At 43.3% G+C, this 19,161-nt stretch overlaps 1 long non-coding RNA gene across 1 annotated transcript; it reads left to right on the top strand.

Moving 5' to 3' along the window:
• Positions 1-238: 238 nt before the first annotated feature.
• On the top strand, positions 239-18,319 carry LOC116671143 (uncharacterized). Its single transcript, XR_004327208.1, has 3 exons — positions 239-250; positions 2,799-2,801; positions 18,220-18,319. It is a non-coding gene; the product is annotated as an uncharacterized LOC116671143 (long non-coding RNA).
• The last annotated feature ends 842 nt before the right edge of the window (positions 18,320-19,161 follow it).

Genomic DNA, 19,161 nt, shown 5'->3' with positions numbered 1-19,161 from the left:
CCTCATGGTTATTCTGAGAGGCTTTGTTCTGGCTTCACAGGAAATGTCAGGGGCAACTTTAACATTTGGTTTTGTTAAACTCAACGCAGATCTCCGCTGCAACACTACGTTGAGGTCTAAAATGTGTAATTACTCCTCACCTCTACCTAGTGTGCATCATCAATCAATCTTTGACTTTTCGCACGACCAAATGTAGCACAAAGTGCCCTGTGCCGTGCCGACTTTCGAAATTCGTTCCGAAAGCCCTAGTGTGTGTTGCATTAGGTCATGGCGGTTTCCGGCGGTGTTGCTATGACGACCAGCCATGCTTGCCTCACGCATGAGGCAGTACAGTATCTGCAATGGAAAAAGGAGCGCCCTCAGATGCAAATCTTATGGTTGTGCGTGAAAAAGTGAGTTTACTGCTTCTTCATATGTTATTTTAATGCTTATTTGCAGTGTTTTGGATGTGATTTAATGCTTGACTAGTGTGGGTGTGTGTGTGTGTGTGTGTCTGTGTGTGTGTGTGTGTATATATATATATACACACAATGCCTTGCAAAAGTATTCAGCCCCTTGAACTTTTCGACCTTTGCCACATTTCGGCTTCCACCATAAAGATATAAAACTGTAATTTTTTTGTGAAGAATCAACAACAAGCGGGACACCATTATGAAGTGGAAGGAAATTTATTGTCTATTTCAAACTTTTTTAACAAATAAAAAAACAGAAAAATTGGGCGTGCAAAATTATGGGGAGAAAATTATGTGGGAGGGGAGAAAGGGAAATAAATAAACCAGTGCAAGTTTAAAGTCGGATTTGGATACAAAAAGATTTCCCAAGCTTTAAACATCCCAAGGAGCACTATGCAAGCAATAATACTGAAATGGAAGGAGTATCAGACCACTGCAAATCTACAAAGACCCGGCCGTCCCTGTAAACTTTCAGCTCAGACAAGGAGAAGACTGATCAGAGATGCAGCCGAGAGGCCCATGATCACTCTGGATGAACTGCAAAGATCTCCAGCTGAGGTGGGAGAGTCTGTCCATAGGACAACAATCAGTCGTACACTGCACAAATCTGGCCTTCATGGAAGAGTGGCAAGAAGGAAGCCATTTTTTAAAGATATCCATAAAAAGTCTCGTTTAAAGTTTGCCACAAGCCACCTGGGAGACACAGCAAACATGTGGAAGAAGGTGCTCTGGTCAGATGAAACCAAAAGAGAACTTTTTGGCAACAATGCAAAATGTTATGTTTGGTGTAAAAGCAACACAGCTCATGACCCTGAACGCACCATCCCCAATGTCAAACGTGGTGGCAGCATCATGGTTTGGGCCTGCTTTTCTTCAGCAGGGACAGGGAAGATGGTTAAAATTGAGGGGAAGATGGATGCAGCCAAATACAGGACCTTTCTGGAAGAAAAAACCTGATGGAGTCTGCAAAAGACCTGAAACTGGGACGGAGATTTATCTTCCAACAAGACAATGATCCAAAACATAAAGCAAAATCTACAATGGAATGGTTCACAAATAATGATCTCCAAGTGTTAGAACGGCCGAGTCAAAGTCCACACCTGAATCCAATCGAGAATCTGTGGAAAGAACTGAAAACTCGTGTTGATAAATGATCTCCATCCAACCTCACTGAGGAATGGGCAAAGATTTCAGTCTCTCGATGTGCAAAACTGATAGAGACCTACCCCAAGCGACTTACAGTTGTAATCGCAGCAAAAGGTGGCGCTAGTAAGTATTACCTTAAGGGGGCTGAATGATTTTGCACGCCCAATTTGTCAGTTTTTTATTTGTTAAAAAAGTTTGAAATATCCAATAAATTTCGTTCCACTTCATGATTGTGTCCCACTTGTTGTTGAGTTTTCACACAAAAAATTACAATTTTATATCTTTGTGTGAAGCCTGAAATGTGGCAAAAGGTCAAAAAGTTCAAGGGGGCCGGACACTTTCGGTGTGTGTGTGTGTGTGGTGTGTGTGTGTGTGTGTGTGTGTGTGGTGTGGTGTGTGTGTGTGTGTGTGTGTAAATGGGAATTGTCATCTAGCCCTGTTTGCCCAGAGACTAAAGGAATAACTGTGTGTAAGTGCCCAGTGCACATGATTGCAATCAGGAGACTTCGTTGCCGATATGCTTTATTGTACAGTACATGTGCATAATATTAATAAATACATAGAGTAGGCGTCCAGATTGCTCAGTTGGTAGAGCGGGCGCCCATATATGGTAGTTTACTCCTCAAGGCAGCGGCCCGGGGTTCAACTCCAATCTGCAGCCGTGTGCTGCATATCATTTCCCCCCTCTCTCTCTCCTTCATGTCTTGTCAAAATGATCTGTCCTGTCAAAATAAAGCCCAAAAAACTTAAAAAAAAAAATTTCATAATTTGGGGATTAGACTCCATCGATAAAAATATTTGAAAAGGATAGAGAAGCTAGATATATTCCCCCAGACGGAGCCTAGACACTGGTGATGGTGGAGAGGGAACCCGGAAACCCCGAAAGGGACTCAGGTTGCCGTGGGTGACGATGCCCGGAGGTGGAAGGGGGGGAGGAGGAGTTTGCCTGAAAAGACAGTCGATAGCAAGGCGAGAAGACATTCAAGCAGGATGTCATGCTGTGATTGGATCAGGAATTTCGTGGCCAATTCCGGTTGGTTTACTTAACAGTGAACGCCTCTCAAGCTGCCGACTTCCTTTTTTGCAACTCGGAGCGTCTTTTTGAAGTTGAAAAAACTTTCCTGAAAAAAATAAAAAATGTTTAAGCAGGAGTAGCCACACCTGTTGTCATACCAACAAGATAAAATGATGTAGAAACAGCGAGTTATACATTAGATTAGATTATACTTTCTTCATCCCACAACGGGGAAATGTCCTTATTGCAGCGGCAGCATTTTCTTCAATAACAGCAAAAAACAAGTAAACACACAAAAATACAGGCAAAACAATAGACAATGATAATATGGTAGACTGAAAGTAAGCAAAATGGCGTCAAATAAAAGGTATTTTAAAGTGCGGTTGCCATAATACAAGAAACAATATTGCGTTGTAAGTGACGTTAAAATTAAATTGAATGTGTAATTATGACCAGGTCCTCCCTGTACGGGGAACTCTTTTTATTTTATGTAACCTAGCACTATCTCTCTCTCTCTCTGTTCTTTCTCTAGCTCGCTCCACCTCTTTGTTTTATCATCTGTCAGCACCGCTCCACATAGCGATCTAGCTGGGATGCTCTAGCAGTTGCTGTTGTTTTAGCAACAAAAGACGCTCTCGGCTGCTTTTTGGAATAAAAATGCTTTTTTTTTTTTCACTAAAAAAAGTGTGAACATAGCCTCTCTCTCCCCCTGTCCCGCCTTCTTCAGATCCCCTTTCGGTGTTCCAGGACCCCCTGATCTAAGCATGACACTGAATACAACCCATGGCATGTACCAAACACACAGTCATGTAGAAACCATTCCCCAGTCTAGAATATGTTATTTAATTTTTTTCTCCTCCCCCAGAATTTATCTTGTGACCCCCAGGTTAAGAACCACTGCAGAATCCAACCCTGGTCACATGTTGTTAGTGACAATGTACACAATAAAATTGTAAAAAAATAATAATACCCAGAACCAAGGAAACGGCCTGTACGGAACAGGCCGTGCCACTCAGCACTAGTTCTGCCAAAAGAGCAGGGAGCTCATGTATAAAAGACTGAGAGCTTTCAAAACAGAAGACATTCCCATGAATAAAACGGAGCGTACGCCACGTCCTGCACACCCTTCCTTCATACATCCCAATCAATGTGAATTTGAGTGCACGTGAACAAGCCACCAACCCCGCCTTGATATAGAAATGAATATAAATTTGGCCTCGACGTAATTTTTTTGTTGTGACGTTGGAGGTGCTGATTGCGGAATTGGAGGTGAGGAAAAAACATAACTGGAGGGATGTGATCCAGTCTCTTGGTCTTAGTGAGGACTGGAGGGATGTGATCCAGTCTCTTGGTCTTAGTGAGGACTGGAGGGATGTGATCCAGTCTCTTGGTCTTAGTGAGAACTGAAGGGATGTGATCCAGTTTCTTGGTTTAGTGAGGACTGGAGGGATGTGATCCAGTCTCTTGGTCTTAGTGGAGGACTGGAGGGACGTGATCAGTCTCTTGGTCTTAGTGAGGATGGAGGGACGTGATCCAGTCTCTTGGTCTTAGTGAGGACTGGAGGGATGTGATCCAGTCTCTTGGTCTTAGTGAGAACTGAAGGGATGTGATCCAGTTTCTTGGTCTTAGTGAGGACTGGAGGGATGTGATCCAGTTCTTGGTCTTAGTGTGGACTGGAGGGATGTGATCCAGTCTCTTGGTCTTAGTGAGGACTGGAGGGACGTGATCCAGTCTCTTGGTCTTAGTGAGGACTGGAGGGATGTGATCCAACTTTTTGTCTTAGTGAGGACTGGAGGGATGTGATCCAGTCTCTTGGTCTTAGTGAGGACTGGAGGGATGTGATCCAGTTTCTGGTCTTAGTGAGGACTGGAGGGATTGTGATCCAGTCTCTTGGTCTTAGTGAGGACTGGAGGGATGTGATCCAGTCTCTTGGTCTTAGTGAGGACTGAGGACGTGATCCGTCTCTTGGTTTAGTGAGGACTGGAGGGATGTGATCCAGTCTCTTGGTCTTAGTGAGGACTGGAGTGATGTGTTACCCAGTCTCTTGGTCTTAGTGAGGACTGGAGGGATGTGATCCAGTCTCTTGGTCTTAATGAGGACTGGAGTGATGTGATCCAGTCTCTTGGTCTTAGTGAGGACTGGAGGGAGTGTGATCCAGTCTCTTGGTCTTAGTGAGGATTGGAGGGATGTGATCCAGATCTCTTGGTCTTAGTGAGGACTGGAGTAGGGATGTGATCCAGTCTCTTGGTCTTAGTGAGGACTGTAGGGATGTGATCCAGTCTCTTGGTCTTAGTGAGGACTGGAGTGATGTGTTACCCAGTCTCCTGGTCTTAGTGAGGACTGGAGGATGTGATCCATCTCTTGGTCTTAGTGAGAACTGAAGGGATGTGATCCAGTTTCTTGGTCTTAGTGAGGACTGGAGAGATGTGATCCAGTCTCTTGGTCTTAGTGAGGACTGGAGGGACGTGATCCAGTCTCTTGGTCTTAGTGAGGACTGGAGGGACGTGATCCAGTCTCTTGGTCTTAGTGAGGACTGGAGGGATGTGATCCAGTCTCTTGGTCTTAGTGAGGACTGGAGGGATGTGATCCAGTCTCTTGGTCTTAGTGAGGACTGGAGGGATGTGATCCAGTCTCTTGGTCTTAGTGAGGACTGGAGGGATGTGATCCAGTCTCTTGGTCTTAGTGAGGACTGGAGTGATGTGATCCAGTCTCTTGGTCTTAGTGAGGACTGGAGGGACGTGATCCAGTCTCTTGGTCTTAGTGAGGACTGGAGGGACGTGATCCAGTCTCTTGGTCTTAGTGAGGACTGGAGGGACGTGATCCAGTCTCTTGGTCTTAGTGAGGACTGGAGGGATGTGATCCAGTCTCTTGGTCTTAGTGAGGACTGGAGGGATGTGATCCAGTCTCTTGGTCTTAGTGAGGACTGGAGGGATGTGATCCAGTCTCTTGGTCTTAGTGAGGACTGGAGGGATGTGATCCAGTCTCTTGGTCTTAGTGAGGACTGGAGTGATGTGATCCAGTCTCTTGGTCTTAGTGAGGACTGGAGGGACGTGATCCAGTCTCTTGGTCTTAGTGAGGACTGGAGGGACGTGATCCAGTCTCTTGGTCTTAGTGAGGACTGGAAGTGACGTGATCCAGTCTCTTGGTCTTAGTGAGGACTGGAGGGATGTGATCCAGTCTCTTGGTCGGTAGTGAGGACTGGAGGGATGTGATCCAGTTTCTTGGTCTTATCTAGGACTGGAGGGATGTGATCCAGTCTCTTGGTCTTAGTGAGGACTGGAGGGATGTGATCCGTCTCTTGGTTTAGTGAGGACCTGGAGGGACGTGATCCAGTCTCTTGGTCTTAGTGAGGACTGGAGTGACGTGATCCAGTCTCTTGGTCTTAGTGAGGACTGGAGGGACGTGATCCAGTCTCTTGGTCTTAGTGAGGACTGGAGGGATGTGATCCAGTCTCTTGGTCTTGTGAGGACTGGAGGGATGGATCCAGTCTCTTGGTCGTAGTGAGGACTGGAGGGATGTGATCAGTCTCTTGGTCGTAGTGAGATGGAGGGATGTGATCCAGTCTCTTGGTCTTAGTGATGACTGGAGGGACGTGATCCAGTCTCTTGGTCTTAGTGAGGACTGGAGGGATGTGATCCAGTCTCTTGGTCTTAGTGAGGACTGGAGGGAGGATTTTTTTTAGGGAGACCTGTAAAGACACTGTTGCAGTTAAACCAAACCTAACCTTCAGGGAACGTTCCTGCAACCTGCGGTGGGATATCTAGGATAAACAATAAAAGAAAATGCCAGTGGTGACCGGTCAGTGAATGCACCGAACCATGGCAGAAATAGAAAGACGTTGAAGTGGAAACCGAGCCGATAGTGGCAGCGCCACACCACATACAGAACAACATGCATCTCAGTGTCAGTCCAACTCACGCACAATAAGCAGTTTGATCCTACCGATGCAACGCCATTCATCTTCTCAGTCCACAGCGCGGAAGACCCGACTCAGGAAATAATGAAATAGTAAATAGGACTACAGCAACAGAGATATGTGCAGAACCAAGACAGTCAAGACGGCCCGGTGTTTGGTGGCAGGGGTTCACCTTGTTCACTTACATATCCTACAAATCATCCACGGGATCAATTACCCAAATTATTTTCAATAATATCCCATCTAGCCTGCAAATGAAACAGTTATTAGTGTGAAAGATGTGAAATATTATCCAATGATCAAACCTGTATGGAATATCAGTGGATCTATTTCAGTTTTTTTCCTAGACAGCGTCACCGACTTATGTCAGCAATTGAAATGGAAACATTTTTTTTGTAATCTTTGGTGATTTTTGACACTTTTCAGTAAGATTGTTGTCACGTTACAGAGCCAGAATGGAGTGTGCAGATGGCCTGGATGGAAAATGAATGAGACATCACATATAGATATGGAAGCTGTAATTACCCAGACATACAGTGTAGACAAAAACAAAAATTGCTACATAAATTCAGAATATTCCAGCACTTCTCAGATGCCCCGCTGTCAGCCATGAAAGGAACGAAAATATAAAAAGAACCCAGACAGGTGAGAGGAAAAAGCAGTGGAGAATGGAATAGGAGCTGAAAGAAAAGAGTGGAAAAAGTGAGAAATGAGTCACATGTTGGAAAACCACTGCCAGTGAGTGGAAGTGTGTTCTAAATGGCTGTGTTGTCGGGGTTTTGTCATGCGATTTATTGAGTTTTTTTTTTAAGGAAAGCAGTGAGGAAATACCAGTCTGGACTGTTATTTGATATATTCACACACACACCTGGGATCGGTTAGTCATGTTGAAGGATTTCAGACTACTTCAAAGTAAGAATTTCAAAATAAAGAAATGAAAATGTTCCAACTTCTTTTCCCCGGAGCCTTATCGTTCATCAACAAACAGTTGTTGGAGCTAAAGGAAAACACACACACATTCACACACTGTTACTGCAGGCGAGACATGTACACTGCTATTCTTGAGAGGACTTTCTAGAGACAGGGCTGTCCAAAGTTGGACCTGTCTCCGTCCAGCATCAGCTCGCGTCCGAGCGCTAGCTGCTGCTCGTTCTTATGCTAAGCTAACTAGAGCGTCCTCTTACAGACAAATGTCATGCAACAAAACAAGCATGTGTAATTGTGTGTTAATGGAGTTTGCCTCGTCACTAGTTACCTGTTAACTCCTCTATAGCAGGGCTGTCGGTCAATTAAAATATTTCATAACACTTTATTATAAGGGTACATGAATTATCATGAATTCATACATGACTTTCTCTACATTCATGTAGTACTTTATTATAACTGTCAGTACAATGATTAATAGTATATCATGCTCATTTCAATAACAGTTGATCAATTAAGGTATTTTCAATCACGATGGCTGATTTTTTTTATTTTTATTAATGATATTCATGTCTTCATAAAAGTGTACATGGATTTAGCCATTTTTTATTCACTTTAGCGACAGATCTGCAAATGAAGAAGACATTAATAACTCTGAAATCATGATGATTGAAATAGTTAAATTGATGCATTAATTAGCGTATTGTTAAGTCATGCATGAGATACTATTAATACTTGTACATTACTAATAGTTCATGAAGTACTACATGAATGATTTCATGCTTTTCATACATGGAGTTTAGTGAGAATTCATGATAATTCATGTGCCCTTATTAGGAAGTGTTAGGAAATATTTAATCCTGATTATTTGCAGGATTGGCAATGGTGTTTGATGGAAAATTAATCTTTTTCTTTGATCTGTTCTAAATATACTTTTTAAAGGGATATTCTTTTCAAGTTATTAATGCTCGAGTGGTATTTCGAGACTGGACTACTACCGGTGGTAGCCCACTTCACATCGACAGCACATGCTAATAACTTCTTGTCTTGTGGAGAGAACCTTCTGGAAGGGCTGTGAACCTCTACTCGCCAATCAAAGACTCTTTACTTTATCCATTTTTGCTCAAGGAGCTTCGTTTCTTGTTTTTGGGTCTTGAGCTGCATGTTAATGATTACATGTAAGTTTATTCAGGACGAGGAGTCTCTTCAGGATCAGGTTTAACCCCCAAAGCCATACAAAAGGAAGATACAGACGTGCTCAAATTTGTTGGTACCCCTCCACAAAAAACGAAGAATGCACAATTTTCTCTGAAATAACTTGAAACGGACAAAAGTAATTGGCATCCACCATTATTTATTCCATATTTAATAGAAATCAGACTTTGCTTTTGATTTTTTATTCAACATAATATTGTAAATAAGAAAACAAATGAAAATGGCATGGACAAAACTGATGGGACCGCTAACCTAATATTTTGTTGCACAACCTTTAGAGGCAATCACTGCAATCAAACGTTTTCTGTAGCTCTCAATGAGACTTCTGCACCTGTTAACAGGTAGTTTGGCCCACTCTTCCTGAGCAAACTGCTCCAGCTGTCTCAGGTTTGATGGGTGCCTTCTCCAGACTGCAAGTTTCAGGTCTTTCCATAGATGTTCGATAGGATTCAAATCAGGACTCATAGAAGGCCACTTCAGAATAGTCCAATGTTTTGTTCCTATCCATTCTTGGGTGCTTTAGCTGTGTGTTTTGGGTCATTATCCTGTTGGAGGACCCATGACCTGCGACTGAGACAGAGCTTTCTGACACTGGGCAGTACGTTTCGCTCCAGAATGCCTTGATAGTCTTGAGATTTCATTGTGCCCTGCACAGATTCAAGGCACCCTGTGCCAGGCGCAGCAAAGCAGCCCCAAAACATAACCGAGCCTCCTCCATGTTTCACTGTAGGTATGGTGTTCTTTTCTTTGAAAGCTTCATTTTTTCGTCTGTGAACATAGAGCTGATGTGACTTGCCAAAAAGCTCCAGTTTTGACTCATCTGTCCAAAGGACATTCTCCCAGAAGGATTGTGGCTTGTCAATATGCATTTTAGCAAATTCCAGTCTGGCTTTTTTATGTTTTTCTTTCAAAAGTGGAGTCCTCCTGGGTCTTCTTCCATGGAGCCCACTTTCGCTCAAAAAGCGACGGATGGTGCGATCAGAAACTGACGTACCTTCACCTTGGAGTTCAGCTTGTATCTCTTTGGCAGTTATCCTTGGTTCTTTTTCTACCATTCGCACTATCCTTCTGTTCAATCTGGGGTCGATTTTCCTCTTGCGGCCACGCCCAGGGAGGTTGGCTACAGTTCCATGGACCTTAAACTTCTTAATAATATTTGCAACTGTTGTCACAGGAACATCAAGCTGCTTGGAGATGGTCTTGTAGCCTTTACCTTTACCATGCTTGTCTAGTATTTTCTTTCTGATCTCCTCAGACAACTCTCTCCTTTGCTTTCTCTGGTCCATGTTCAGTGTGGTGCACACATGATACCAAACAGCACAGTGACTACTTTTCTCCATTTAAATAGGCTGAATGACTGATTACAAGATTGGAGACATGTGTGATACTAATTAAAGAAACTAATTAGTTTGAAATATCACTATAATCCAATTATTTATTATCTTTTCCAAGGGGTACCAACAAATGTGTCCAGGCCATTTTAGAATATCTTTGTAGAATAAGCAATAATTCATCTCTTTTCACAGCTTCTTTACTTTATCCTATGACATACCAAAGGCATGCAAGTATACATGATAAAATAGCTTTTAATTTCATCACTTTTCAGGAGGAATGAAGCATTATTTCAATGAGCTGTAAGGGTACCAACAAATTTGAGCACGTCTGTATATGCAAATACAGACACGCATCATGTATTATCCAAATGATCCATTTCTTCTCACAGCACAGTGAGCATAACATTGGTTTTAAAGAGCAACTCAACACCAGCTGAAAATCGTCATGCTTCATGTTAAATGTGGCGGTAAAGACATCCATGGTCATGTTCTCATGATGAATGAATTAAATATGCACTGTGGAGAACTAAGTTTAGTCTATCGTTAGGTTAAAATAGCATTAATAGTGCCAGTTAGCAAATGTTAGCATGCTACAATGCTAATCTAAGATGGTTGCATGGAAACATTAACCAGTGTGTTGAAAATCAACACTTTTCTTGACACTTTTTATTCACGTTATTTAACTTTTTCTTACGTTTTTGTCTTTTTTTTCAATGTGTGTCACTTTTTTTGACGTTCAACACTTTGTAACACTAACTTATTAACTTTAGTATTACAGTTATTTGTGGAATTTATGGTCAATAAACCTCATTTATATATGATTGTGGTCTTAGTGAGGACTGGAGGGATGTGATCCAGTCTCTTGGTCTTAGTGAGGACTGGAGTGATGTGATCCAGTCTCTTGGTCTTAGTGAGGACTGGAGTGATGTGTTATCCAGTCTCTTGGTCTTAGTGAGGACTGGAGGGATGTGTTATCCAGTCTCTTGGTCTTAGTGAGGACTGGAGGGATGTGATCCAGTCTCGTGGTCTTAGTGAGGACTGGAGGGACGTGATCCAGTCTCTTGGTCTTAGTGAGGACTGGAGTGATGTGATCCAGTCTCTTGGTCTTAGTGAGGACTGGAGTGATGTGTTATCCAGTCTCTTGGTCTTAGTGAGGACTGGAGTGATGTGATCCAGTCTCTTGGTCTTAGTGAGGACTGGAGGGTTGTGATCCAGTTTCTTGGTCTTAGTGAGGACTGGAGTGATGTGATCCAGTCTCTTGGTCTTAGTGAGGACTGGAGTGATGTGATCCAGTCTCTTGGTCTTAGTGAGGACTGGAGTGATGTGTTATCCAGTCTCTTGGTCTTAGTGAGGACTGGAGGGATGTGTTATCCAGTCTCTTGGTCTTAGTGAGGACTGGAGGGATGTGATCCAGTCTCGTGGTCTTAGTGAGGACTGGAGTGATGTGTTATCCAGTCTCTTGGTCTTAGTGAGGACTGGAGGGATGTGTTATCCAGTCTCTTGGTCTTAGTGAGGACTGGAGGGATGTGATCCAGTCTCTTGGTCTTAGTGAGGACTGGAGGGATGTGATCCAGTCTCTTGGTCTTAGTTAGGACTGGAGGGATGTGATCCAGTCTCTTGGTCTTAGTGAGGACTGGAGGGACGTGATCCAGTCTTGTGGTCTTAGTGAGGACTGGAGGGATGTGATCCAGTCTCTTGGTCTTAGTGAGGACTGGAGTGATGTGATCCAGTCTCTTGGTCTAGTGAGGACTGGAGTGATGTGTTATCCAGTCTCTTGGTCTTAGTGAGGACTGGAGTGATGTGATCCAGTCTCTTGGTCTTAGTGAGGACTGGAGGGATGTATCCAGTTTCTTGGTCTTAGTGAGGACTGAGTGATGTGATCCAGTCTCTTGGTCTTAGTGAGGACTGGAGTGATGTGTTATCCAGTCTCTTGGTCTTAGTGAGGACTGGAGGGACGTGATCCAGTCTCTTGGTCTTAGTGAGGACTGGAGGGACGTGATCAGTCTCTTAGTCTTAGTGAGGACTGAGGGACGTGATCCAGTCTCTTGGTTTTAGTGAGACTGGAGGGACGTGATCCAGTCTCTTGGTCTTAGTGAGGACTGGAGGGACGTGATCCAGTCTCTTGGTCTTAGTGAGGACTGGAGGGACGTGATCCAGTCTCGTGGTCTTAGTGAGGACTGGAGGGACGTGATCCAGTCTCTTGTCTTAGTGAGGACTGGAGTGATGTGATCCGTCTCTTGGTCTTAGTGAGGACTGGAGGGATGTGATCCAGTCTCTTGGTCTTAGTGAGGACTGGAGTGGATGTGTTATCCAGTCTCTTGGTCTTAGTGAGGACTGGAGTGATGTGATCCAGTCTCTTGGTCTTAGTGAGGACTGGAGGGATGTGATCCAGTCTCTTGGTCTTAGTGAGGACTGGAGTGATGTGTTATCCAGTCTCTTGGTCTTAGTGAGGACTGGAGTGATGTGATCCAGTCTCTTGGTCTTAGTGAGGACTGGAGGTTGTGATCCAGTTTCTTGGTCTTAGTGAGGACTGGGTGATGTGATCCAGTCTCTTGGTCTTAGTGAGGACTGGAGTGATGTGATCCAGTCTCTTGGTCTTAGTGAGGACTGGAGGGATGTGTTATCCAGTCTCTTGGTCTTAGTGAGGACTGGAGGGATGTGTTATCCAGTCTCTTGGTCTTAGTGAGGACGGAGGGATGTGATCCAGTCTCGTGGTCTTAGTGAGGACTGAGTGATGTGTTATCCAGTCTCGTGGTCTTAGTGAGGACTGGAGTGATGTGTTATCCAGTCTCTTGGTCTTAGTGAGGACTGGAGGGATGTGTTATCCAGTCTCTTGGTCTTAGTGAGGACTGGAGGGATGTGATCCAGTCTCTTGGTCTTAGTGAGGACTGGAGGGATGTGATCCAGTCTCTGGTCTTAGTGAGGACTGGAGGGACGTGATCCAGTCTTGTGGTCTTAGTGAGGACTGGAGGGATGTGATCCAGTCTCTTGGTCTTAGTGAGGACTTGATGATGTGATCCAGTCTCTTGGTCTTAGTGAGGACTGGAGTGATGTGTTATCCAGTCTCTTGGTCTTAGTGAGGACTGGAGTGATGTGATCCAGTCTCTTGGTCTTAGTGAGGACTGGAGGGATGTGATCCAGTTCTTGGTCTTAGTGAGGACTGGAGTGATGTATCCAGTCTCTTGTCTTAGTGAGGACTGGAGTGATGTGGTTATCCAGTCTCTTGGTCTTAGTGAGGACTGGAGGGACGTGATCCAGTCTTGTGGTCTTAGTGAGGACTGGAGGGATGTGATCCAGTCTCTTGGTCTTAGTGAGGACTGGAGTGATGTGATCCAGTCTCTTGGTCTTAGTGAGGACTGGAGTGATGTGTTATCCAGTCTCTTGGTCTTAGTGAGGACTGGAGTGATGTGATCCAGTCTCTTGGTCTTAGTGAGGACTGGAGGGATGTGATCCAGTTTCTTGGTCTTAGTGAGGACTGGAGTGATGTGATCCAGTCTCTTGGTCTTAGTGAGGACTGGAGTGATGTGTTATCCAGTCTCTTGGTCTTAGTGAGGACTGGAGGGACGTGATCCAGTCTCTTGGTCTTAGTGAGGACTGGAGGGACGTGATCCAGTCTCTTAGTCTTAGTGAGGACTGGAGGGACGTGATCCAGTCTCTTGGTTTTAGTGAGGACTGGAGGGACGTGATCCAGTCTCTTGGTCTTAGTGAGGACTGGAGGGACGTGATCCAGTCTCTTGGTCTTAGTGAGGACTGGAGGGACGTGATCCAGTCTCTTGGTCTTAGTGAGGACTGGAGTGATGTGATCCAGTCTCTTGGTCTTAGTGAGGACTGGAGGGATGTGATCCAGTCTCTTGGTCTTAGTGAGGACTGGAGGGATGTGATCCAGTCTCTTGGTCTTAGTGAGGACTGGAGTGATTGATCCAGTCTCTTGTCTTAGTGAGGACTGGAGGATGTGATCCAGTCTCTTGGTCTTAGTGAGGACTGAGTGATGTGTTATCCAGTCTCTTGGTCTTAGTGAGGACTGGAGTGATGTGATCCAGTCTCTTGGTCTTAGTGAGACTGGAGGGTTGTGATCCAGTTTCTTGGTCTTAGTGAGACTGGAGTGATGTGATCCAGTCTCTTGGTCTTAGTGAGACTGGAGTGATGTGATCCAGTCTCTTGGTCTTAGTGAGGACTGGAGGGATGTGTTATCCAGTCTCTTTCTTAGTGAGGACTGGAGGGATGTGTTATCCAGTCTCTTGGTCTTAGTGAGGACTGGAGGGATGTGATCCAGTCTCGTGGTCTAAGTGAGGACTGGAGTGATGTGTTATCCAGTCTCGTGGTCTTAGTGAGGACTGGAGTGATGTGTTATCCAGTCTCTTGGTCTTAGTGAGGACTGGAGGGATGTGTTATCCAGTCTCTTGGTCTTAGTGAGGACTGGAGGGATGTGATCCAGTCTCTTGGTCTTAGTGAGGACTGGAGGGATGTGATCCAGTCTCTTGGTCTTAGTGAGGACTGGAGTGATGTGTTATCCAGTCTTGTGGTCTTAGTGAGGACTGGAGGGATGTGATCCAGTCTCTTGGTCTTAGTGAGGACTTGAGTGATGTGATCCAGTCTCTTGGTCTTAGTGAGGACTGGAGTGATGTGTTATCCAGTCTCTTGGTCTTAGTGAGGACTGGAGTGATGTGATCCAGTCTCTTGGTCTTAGTGAGGACTGGAGGGATGTGATCCAGTTTCTTGGTCTTAGTGAGGACTGGAGTGATGTGATCCAGTCTCTTGGTCTTAGTGAGGACTGGAGTGATGTGTTATCCAGTCTCTTGGTCTTAGTGAGGACTGGAGGGACGTGATCCAGTCTCTTGGTCTTAGTGAGGACTGGAGGGACGTGATCCATCTCTTGGTCTTAGTGAGGACTGAGGGACGTGATCCAGTCTCTTGGTTTTAGTGAGGACTGGAGGACGTGATCCAGTCTCTTGGTCTTAGTGAGGACTGGAGGGACGTGATCCAGTCTCTTGGTCTTAGTGAGGACTGGAGGGACGTGATCCAGTCTCGTGGTCTTAGTGAGGACTGGAGTGATGTGATCCAGTCTCTTGGTCTTAGTGAGGACTGGAGGATGTGATCCAGTCTCTTGGTCTTAGTGAGGACTGAGTGATGTGATCCAGTCTCTTGGTCTTAGTGAGGACTGGAGTGATGTGATACCAGTCTCTTGGTCTTAGTGAGGACTGGAGGGATGTTGATCCAGTTTCTTGGTCTTAGTGAGGACCGGCAGCATGTTTGATCAGCTGCAGCTGTCTATTGATTTTTTTTATGAGCCTGTAAAGACCCTGGTTGCAGTTAACCAATCTAACTTCAGTGGAAGTTTCCCGCAACTGCAGTGCCATGTCGAAGTGTCTTGGGAGACTACTGACCATCCTTGGCACCGATGCTGGTGTGTCAGTTTTATCTGATGACGAGTCGTGTGTACATGCTTTGTACTATGTAACAGATGTGTCATCCTTGAGCTTATGAAAAGTGCTGGATCCATTACTTTTCTTATGTCTGGTTGTCTCTACCTATCTACGCCTGGATCCTTATATATGTTTCGTGCTCTATTCTTAGTGATTATGATATGTAACCAGTCTCTGTAGCGAGATATCTTCTGCTTCTGGCTGAGTGATGTCGATTTCCAGAATCGTTGATGGTTTATTCTTCAACGTCCAGCCATTGTTATGTACAGGACTTAACAGCGCTTACAGAGCGAATATAGAGCCCAGATCTCTGGATATGCAGTGTTGAATAGTCATATTGTTTGTCCTATATATCTTGTTTGTGAGAATCTAGGCAATTGGTGCAGGCAATCAGTTGCTTGACTTGAGTAATTGCCAACTCATGCTGTCATTAAAGATGAGTTAACGTTGTATTAGTAGCGTTGGGTCGACTTGACCATCTTTGCAGTGCACTATAAGATGTAATCAGCTTACTGTTTGTGTCAATTGAATAAGTAGTCTTCATTAGAAGAAACGACACGCGTTCTAGACACCATAACTCGGATTGCTGTAACTAGGAACCTATGTAAAGCCGTTTTACCAAACATACTAAACTTAGGACTTCTACAAGGTATTAATTAGATTTCACAACTTGTTCAGAGACTTTTATTTTGAAATTTCACTCCCGAGTTTCCAGTTACTAAGCTACCTGGCTAGCCTAGCTAGCTTGCTTTGTATTTCATTATTGCATCCAGAGAGAATGTAGATAAGAATGCTGGGACAACTTTCAGATATTCATCATGCATTTGTTTTCTTTGTTTTATTTCAGAAACCATAACATATTCACCACTTGTTTTGTACTACTCCCAATCTGCGAATTAAAGGCTCAATCTGCGCTCTGTGCACAATCAATCAATAAAAACATGTCAAAATACCACATTTACCACATGTGCACCCATGTACTTTCCTAATAAATGCAAATCCATGCATCAATTAACCATTTTTGTCTAGTAATATTATTTGCTAATAACTAGTGATCTGGTAACAGCGACCCATCGTTATGCCAACACAGCTTTAATAGGTTAAGGTTAGATATGTTGTTGCATTTCACAGTTAGGATATGTTGTAATGTGTCACAAATAACCTTCAAAGGCTACATCTACACTACATACTTTTGGTTTAAAAATGAATATTTTCCACACTACTACTGTTTCTGAGCCCCTGAAAAAGACATTTGGAAACAGTGCTGCCCCCCCCGTTTTGGATCAAACTATCCGGGCTTGCTTTGTAGTGTGGATGGACCCAAACGGAGACCTTTGGAAATGACGACGCATGTCAGTATCGGTTAGGTTTCATAAGTTGACGGAGATGCAGCCTGTGAAAGGATTTAACAGTGAGGAATAGCAATATATCTCACCATACTGTCCCATCAAATGATGGGACAGTATGGTGAGATATATTGAGATGAATTGTCCCATCAAATGATGGGACAGTATGGTGAGATATATTGAGATGAATTGTCCCATCAAATGATGGGACAGTATGGTGAGACATATTGAGATGAATTGTCCCATCAAATGATGGGACAGTATGGTGAGATATATTGTCCCATCAAATGATGGGACAGTATGGTGAGATATATTGAGATGAATTGTCCCATCAAAAGATGGGACAGTATGGTGAGATATATTGAGATGAATTGTCCCATCAAATGATGGGACAGTATGGTGAGATATATTGAGATGAATTGTCCCATCAAATGATGGGACAGTATGGTGAGATATATTGAGATATATTGTCCCATCAAATGATGGGACAGTATGGTGAAATATATATTGAGATGAATTGTCCCATCAAATGATGGGACAGTATGGTGAGATATATTGAGATGAATTGTCCCATCAAATGATGGGACAGTATGGTGAGATATATTGAGATATATTGTCCCATCAAATGATGGGACAGTATGGTGAAATATATATTGAGATGAATTGTCCCATCAAATGATGGGACAGTATGGTGAGATATATTGAGATAAATTGTCCCATCAAATGATGGGACAGTATGGTGAGATATATTGAGATATATTGTCCCATCAAATGATGGGACAGTATGGTGAGATATATTGAGATATATTGTCCCATCAAATGATGGGACAGTATGGTGTAATTTGTCGCTGAGTACCCATTAATGAGAATGTAACAGGGAAATAAAGACACAATGTTTTGGTCTGTGGCCGTATAGTGACATGACATTAAATGGTCTGATATGGGAATAGTGTTGATTTATAATGCATAAAGCCATCTATTACCACCTACAAACTCCATGGGAATTGAGAGAACATCCAGACTCGGGAGATTTTGTGAACTACCAACCAGATGTGACACGAGTTTTCTTCTAATTAGCAATAATGTGAGAAAGTGAAACTATGTTTTAATAAAAGCCAAATAATAGTATTGTCCTCTGAGCTCTAAGTGTTTTGTCTGACTGTTATAAAAGCTTTGTATTTAGTTAGCTTCTAATTAGTGTATCATTTGGTATTAGAGTGTTTACGTATAGTATATTTAGTTTCCTATGGCAATAAATGTATTTTCTAATACCTGTTCTATGCTAAATGATGAGCAATGACCGGTATCCTGTTGTTACGTTTAGTTGCTTCTACAATGCCTGACACCATGTTGAGTGACTGTCACTCTGTCATTGCTAGACCTATCTCCACAGCGCTGCGGAGGAAGGTCCGGCTACATCCAACAGTGCATTCTAGGATAGGAGAAAGACAACAAACGCTCTGGGTTGTTTGCATTTCTTCAAAACCAATCCCAATGGTCTTGGACGGCGCTAAGCTCCGGACGCAGCGGCGGTGGCTCTGCAAAATAGTCCCGGGTAGGAAGTGGAACAACATTTGGTGGAACATTAGCACCGCGCCAAAAAAAAAAAAAAAAAAAAAAAAAGGCCCACATAGAATACTACAAAATTCATTTCATTGCAGAAAATACTTGGGATTGCTGAAAAGCTAAATGTGCATGTGTTTGGTCCCTTGTCTGTCTTTCTGACTGTGTGTATGTGTGTGTGTGTGTGTGTGTGTGTGTGTTGTTTTGTCTCCCTCCCTCCCAGCTTTCCTCTCTGTGGTTTTTGGCTCTGAGGTGTGTTCCATTTTTTCAGTATATTGTTTGTGATGGTTTGTTTGAATATATACAACAACAAAAAATTAGTATGAATTTCATTGAAATTTTGAATAATGTATTGTGGAGAAGTAGAAATTGTGGCAAGTTAGAGAGTTTTATAAACAATATTCTCTCTCAACACCCCTGGAGCTGTGACATCACCCACACTGAGCAGGAAAAAAACCCATAAAGAAGCATTCAACTTTCAACAGTGATAAAAAAATGAAAAAAACCTGTATGTAAGTATACATGGTAGAAACAAGTTGAATACAAACACAATTGTCCTTAAAGAGCTGAAAATGTTCATATTTGTTGTATAGCGTGTCAAAAATAGTCATAGTATACAGTCGTCTGTCGAAAAAAGTGATACAAATTCACAGTCAAGATATTGCAAAGTGTTTGTTCCAGTACATGTTTTAATTTCAATTTTTCTTTTATTTTAACTTTTTTTTCTCCAATTTTTTCTTTTCTCCATGTCAAAGTCAAGATCTCGTAAATAAAACTCAAGATCTTGTAAAAGTGTTTGTCCCCAGTACATGTTTTTTTTGTAATTC

The sequence above is a fragment of the Etheostoma spectabile genome, chromosome 21 (assembly GCF_008692095.1).
Source record: "Etheostoma spectabile isolate EspeVRDwgs_2016 chromosome 21, UIUC_Espe_1.0, whole genome shotgun sequence".
Taxonomy (NCBI): domain Eukaryota; kingdom Metazoa; phylum Chordata; class Actinopteri; order Perciformes; family Percidae; genus Etheostoma; species Etheostoma spectabile.
This window is presented reverse-complemented; position numbering and strand designations above follow the sequence as displayed.